Here is a 7,500-nt window from a genome sequence, read left to right as displayed (position 1 = left end):
TGTACATTTGCATATATGATTTGAAGTACATTTTTGAGGCATGTACAAGTGGGTGTATATTTATACTTATGTGGGTGTAAATAAATGTATTTGGGTATATATATATGCATATATATGTAAGTGTATGCATGTGTGTGGGCGTGTAAGTACGTAGGTGTTTGTATATATGCTAACATGCAGAGATACAAAAACATTAATACTGATGTTCTAAATACCATTGTTGTTGCTGTTATCCTTAAGATGACAACATGGCAGAGAATGGTTGGCACATCAGACAAAGTGCTTGGTAGTATTCCTTTAGGCTTTTTATGTTCTAAGTTCAAAAATCACTGAAGTCAACTTTGCTGTCCATCTTTCAGAGGTCGATTAAATAAAATACCAGTGAAGTATAGAAGTCAATGTAATTGACTAACCACCACCACCCCTAAAATTGCTGGCCTTGTGCCAATATTTGAAACAATTCCTATCATCATTGCTATAATTATTATATGAAATTCTTAGTAAGTAATCAGAAATCAATATTATACATTTGTAGAAAACTATAAAATAATAACGTGTGTGTGCATGTGTGAGCGTGCCTGTCTGTCTGCCTGTATATCGATATGTGGAGAGTGTAAAACAACATAAATGTGAAACAAGGTGGAAAAAAAGTACTCAAATACAAGGGGTAGAGTATATATATATATATATATATATAAAATAAAATATGTGTGATGCACAAAACTCTCAAGCCTTAAATTACCTTGTTTATTCCACAAAATATTAATAAAAATATACTCATATTTTGACTTTTATTCTTCCTGTTTGCATCAACATACATACATACATACATACAGCCATACATACATACGTACATACATACATACGTACGTACATATACATATGTACATACATACATACATAAATATGTACATACATACATACATACATGCATACATGCATACATACATACATACATACATAAATACGTACATACATACATACATGCATACATGCATATATACGTACATACATACATACCATACATACATACATACATACATACATACAGCCATACATACATACGTACATACATACATACATACATGAATACATATATACATACATATATACAAAATATAATATATATATTACATACATACACATATATATATAATATAATATATATATATATATATATATATATATATATATATATATATATATATATACATATACAGGCACAGGGGCAGTTTTGAAGAAGCTTGCTTCCCAACCACATAGCTCTGGTTCATTTCCACTGCGTGGCACCTTGGACAAGTGTTCTACTATAGCCTCGGCTGACCATAGCCTTGTGAGTGGATTTGGTTGACAGAAACTGAAAGAAGCTTATTGTATATACTTATATATATATAATATATATATATATATATATATATATATATATATATATCTATATATATATATATATAATATATATATATATATATATATATATGTGTGTGGTGTGTGTGTGGTGTGTTGTGTATTACTTAGGGTATATATATTCTATTATAAACTGAAGATTATGCAAATGATAGTGAGGTATGATTCAAGAACATTCAACCTCTTATAAAATACATACATGCACACACACTCACACACACACACACACACACACACACACAAATACATATATATTTACTGTAGTTGTTAGTTATGACTAGACAGGAAGCTACCATTGGTTTCACACCTATAATGCCCTAAGCGATATAGTTGACTCATCAGACTTGCTGGCCAGTGCACACAGCTTCCCTACTACTGGATGTAGGAATACAGTCTTGCTCAGTCAGGGTTGTGAATAAAATCCCAAAACGAAATTCTACTAAGCAACATCCCTTCTGGGTGAGATGGAGTTATCTCTTTCACTGGAGTAATGGAAGACCCCTTTAAATGATGTCTAATCAGGCACACATCCTCTTTTTGGGTCCCAGATAGGCTCAATTTTATGTGTTTGGCCAATTACATGTGGCATTTAAAACAAATTATTCCATATAGAATTAAATGGAAGTAGGTGATTCAAACTGCTCAGCTGAGAAGGCAAAGATTTGGGGGCCTTCTTAAACTCAAAAAGTGACGGGTTTAATCAGTGCCCTTATGAGAGGAAATTTATGTTGCTTAGTGAAAAGAGAAATTATGTATATACTGACCCTTTTTGGATGAAACTGAAGCCTGTCGAAGGGAGATAACTCCACACCACCCAGAAGGGTTGTTGCTTTGTAGAATTTCATTCTAGGGTTTTTTCACAATTCTGAGTGACCAAGACTGTATTCCTACATCCAGTAGTAAAGAGGTTACATGCTTCTGGCCAGCAAGTCTCACAAGTCACTTATATCGTTAAGAGCATTATAGGTGCAAAACCAATGGTAATTCCCTGACTGGCCATAATCAACAACTACATAAATTATTCTTTTCTACTCTTGGCACAAGGCCCGAAATTTGCGGGGAGAGGGCCAGACGATTATATCGACCCCAGTATGCAACTGGTACTTCGACCCTGAAAGGATGAAAGGCAAAAATCGACCTTGGCAGAACTTGAACTAAGAACTTAAATACAGACAAAATAATGCTAAGCATTTCGCCCGATGTGCCAACATTTCTGCCAGCTCACCACCTTAACTCCATAAATTATTACAACTCAAAAGATTTTAGTGTGTGCATTTTTTCGGACTTATGAGCAACTGCTTGATTTGGCCATTGCCAGCCTCGTCTGGCCCCCGAGCCAGTGGCATGTAAAAAGCACCATCCGATCGTGGCCGTTTGACAGCCTTGTCTGGCACCTGTGCAGGTGGCACATAAAAAGCACCCACTACACTCTAGGAGTGGTTGGCGGTAGGAAGGGCATCCAGCTGTAGAAACACTGCCAGATCAGACTGGGCCTGGTGCAGCCTTCTGGCTTCCCAGACCCCAGTTGAACCGTCCAACCCTTTTATTCTTTTACTTATTTCAGTCATTTGACTGCAGCCATGCTGGAGCACCACCTTTAATCTAACAAATCGACCCCAGGACTTACTCTTTGTAAGCCTAGTACTTATTCTTCCGGTCTTTTTTTTTTGGCCAAACTGCTAAGTTACGGGGATGTAAACACACCAGCATCAGTTGTCAAGTAATGGTGGGTGGGGTGGGCACAAGCACAGACACACAAATACATATATGGTGTGTGTGTGTGTGTGTGTGTGCATATATATATATATATATATATAAATATATATGTATATATATATCTATATATATATATATAAAAAATATTATAGAGACAAAACCATATTTTGCAAAAAAACAAGGAAAGACTTAATCAATACATAAAATTTTATTATAGTCAAAAAAACCGCCAACTACAATTGTTTCTTGTCTTATCGACAATCTTCGGGGGACTCCAATAAGTCAGTTTCAAATTATGAAATAATTTGAAACTGACTTATTGGAAGTCCACCTGAAGATTGTCGATCAAGACAAGAAACAATTGTAGTGGCGGTTTTTTGACTATTTATTAAAATTTTATGTATTGATTAAGTCTTTCCTTGTTGTTTTGCAAATAGTGGTTGTCTCTAATAATATTATAATATTTACTATATAAATTGGATTTAACCTAAATCTGATTTTCCCTGTAAATTTGGATTTATTCCCTAATATTTATTATTATATATATATATATATATATATGACATATATATATATATGACAAGTTCTTTCAGGTTCGTTACCAAACCCACTCTAGTAGAAGACACTTGCCCAAGGTGCCACACAATGGAACTGAACCCAGAGCCATGTGGTTAGGAAGCAAGCTTCTTGCCACACTGCCACAACTGAACCAATGATATGCATAAAATTTATAATTAATCTTTGCTTACATATTTGAAAATTAAGGAGAAATCACATGATAACCTGTTAATTCATTTAGTCAAACTAATGTAGTAACACTGTGCTGGTTTATGGTAACATCATGTTGTGGATACAAATCATGTTTTAGGTCATAACTGCTATCAATCGTATTTATTTCTATACAGATACCAAATGAAAAGTGATCTGCAATACATCAATGGCCTTAAGTGTTTGTGATGTGTTTTCAATCATGTTTTGATTGAGCTAGACATAATAAGAATGATATTTTTCACAGTATAATAGTTTTCATTCATAACCAATCTTAATCAAAAGTGATTTTGTGAATGATTGAATACACTTTTTTTTTTAATCATAAGTCAAATATTTTAAAAACATTTTAATAATAATAATAATAATAATAATAATAATAATAATAATAATAATAATAATAAAACATTGTGTACAGTGCTCAGGTGCACTACAACTCATCTAAAGTGTATGTATAGTACACAGGGTAATGTACAAGCGTCAGGAAAAGAACAGTGCATGAGTCATGTCATACGCATATGTGTATGAGTATGGAAGGGGGACAATCAGGTGTAGTTTTGGAGGATTTCGGAAAGTATGAGGGCTTTAAAGGATGCAGTGTCATGGCAGTCAACAACTGACGCAGGCAGTTTGTTCCATGCTTCAGCAACTCTGAGCGTGAAAAAATGTTTCCGAAAGTCATGGGAGCTGTGCTGTTTTCTTTGTAGGCATGTGCACATGTGTTGGACACATGGAGATCAAAAAGGTGTTCAGTGTTGTTAGCAAAGATAGACAACAGTTTCGCATAGATATGTGAGATGATGGTGTCTTTCCTTCAAATAATGTCAACCACTAACAGTTAGTTCAAAATTTTGGCTAAAACACAACTTGAGGAGAATATCATTGTTGTATGTTATAGTTTATGAAATAACTTATTTTCAGACATTTGAAGCAAAACTGAGAGTGCAGGTATTTAAGGCAACGACTTTAGTCCATACTAAGTAGCTAATTAACAGCTTTTAAGAAAATATATTGTTCAAAAAGCAATCACCGCATACATTTTTCTGTATATATGCTATATATATATATGTGTGTGTGTGTGTGTATATATACATATATATGTATATTTATAATTATGTGTGTGTGTGTATATGTATATATATATGCATATATATACATGTAAATATATGTGTATATATATATATTTATTTATACATATATACTTGTATATATATGTGTGTATGTAGATGCATATATATATATATACATATATATATGTGTGTGTGTGTATATATGTATATATATATGTGTGTTGTGTGTGTGTATATATGTTTATATATGTATATGTATACTATATATATATATATATATATATATATATATATACATATTTATATGTATATATATATGTGTGTGTGTGTTTATATATGTATATATATATATATCTGTATATATATGTGTATAGATATATGTGAGTATATATATGTGTATGTGTATGTATATATGTATATCAATATATTATTAAAAATAAACTTCGACCTTGCTTATTTGCTTGCAATGTTACACAGCCAAAAATGGCGCATAATAGGAAAATACTCCAAAAGTAACTTAACCCTGAAAATGAAGAAGTGCTAACCTTTGAATTAGATACATTAGTAACTTTCACTTGCCAACGAAAAAATACGAGTTGTTTTTTACAGTAAATGTTTCTATTTTCAATTATGTTAAACACAATATTTTAATCATTTTGAAATATTTTTAAATAAATGTCATTTCAAAAATGTAAGTTGCTTGTACAGTAAGTATTTATGTTTTAGCCTTCTTTATACAGATAATATTTCAATTTTTTAAAATTTACAGAGTGTGTGTGCATATATATATATATATGTCTATATATATATTTATGTTTTCATATATCACCTTGATCACCTTGACCGACCAGTTCGTCAGGCGTCTATTTGACACCGCTGGTCACAGGATGCTGTCCACTCCTCTATGTATATATCTATATGTATGTATGCATATATAATATATATATATATAATATATATATATATATATATATATATCATCATCATCATCATCATCATTTAGCGCCTGCTTTCCATGCTAGCATGGGTTGGATGGTTCAACTGGGGTCTGGGAAGCCAGAAGGCTGCACCAGGCCCAGCCTGATCCGGCAATGTTTCTACGGCTGGATGCCCTTCCTAACACCAACCACTCTGTGAGTGTAGTGGGTGCTTTTTGCATACCACCAGCACAGGTGCCATACGGGGCTGGCAATGGCCACGGTCGGATGGTGCTTTTTACATGCCACCGGCACAGGGGCTAGGCGAGGCTGGCAACGGCCACATTCGGATGGTTCGCTTACGTGCCACCGGCACTGGTATCACAGCTACAATTTCCATTGATGTTGATCGATTTCGATTTTGATTCTGAGTCTCACTTGCCTCAACAGGTCTTCACAAGTAGAGTTTTGTGTCCCAAGAAGGAAAGGTATGCATACGTGAACTGGCTACATCCCAGGTAGAGGCCATGGGTTATGGTCTCACTTGTCCTGCCGGGTCTTCTCATGCACAGCATACTTCCATAGGTCTCGGTCTCTAGTCATTTCCTCGGTGAGACCTAAAGCCCAGGCTATTCTTACTCTAGCAGTTACACTTTCAGCACACCCACCCCTGCTACTGATTGGGTCACCTAGGTAACGGAAGCTATCAACTATTTCTAGTTTTTCAACCTGGAATGTGGTAGAAGTTGGTCTCTGCGCATTTTCAGTGTTTATTGCTCCTGAGCATCTGCCACATACAAAAACTATTTTCCTAGTTAGCCTTCCTTTGACATTGCTGCACCTCTTATGTGTCCATAGCTTACACTTGGTCATCTTATAGAGTTTCTACCTACGCCTTTTTACAGATCGAGCAGGGCCATCTACCTGAAGGCGTTTGTGATTGTCTACCTTCCTACTTATTAGGACTTTGGTTTTAGCTAGGTTGACTCTAAGGCCCTTCAATTCTAATCCATGCTTCCACACCTGAAACTTCTCCTCCAGTTCTGATAGTGACTCAGCAATTAGAGCAAGGTCATCAGCATAGAGGAGCTCCCAGGGGCATCCTGTCTTGAATTCCTCCATAATTGCCTGGAGGACTATGATAAATAGGAGGGGTCTGAGGACTAAACCTTGGTGGACCCCAACCTCTACCCGGAATTCTTCACTGTACTCGTTGCCAACCCTCACCTTACTAGCAGCGTCCCTGTACATGGCTCACACACAGCTCTCACTAACCATTCATCTATCCCTAGTTTCCTCATGACCACCAGATAAGGGATTGGGGGACCCTGTCGAAGGCTTTCTCCTCCATGTCAACAAAAGCCAGGTACAGGGGCTTATCTTTGGCTAGGTATTTCTCCTGCAGCTTGTCTTACCAGAAATATGGCATCAGTGGTACTTTTCCCTGCACGAAAACCAAACTGCTTCTCATCCAAGCTGCCTCTCTCCCTAATCAGTTGGGCTATGACCCTTTCCGTAACCTTCATTACCTGATCCAACAGCTTGATACCTCTGTAATTATTTGTATTTAAAGCGTCACCCTTTACCTTTGTAGCAGTTGACTATTATGCTGCTACACCAGTCAT

Source organism: Octopus sinensis, linkage group LG8, assembly GCF_006345805.1.
Source record: "Octopus sinensis linkage group LG8, ASM634580v1, whole genome shotgun sequence".
Taxonomy (NCBI): Eukaryota; Metazoa; Mollusca; class Cephalopoda; order Octopoda; family Octopodidae; genus Octopus; species Octopus sinensis.
The sequence above is the reverse complement of the archived record's forward strand: the minus strand, read 5'-3'. Positions refer to the sequence as shown.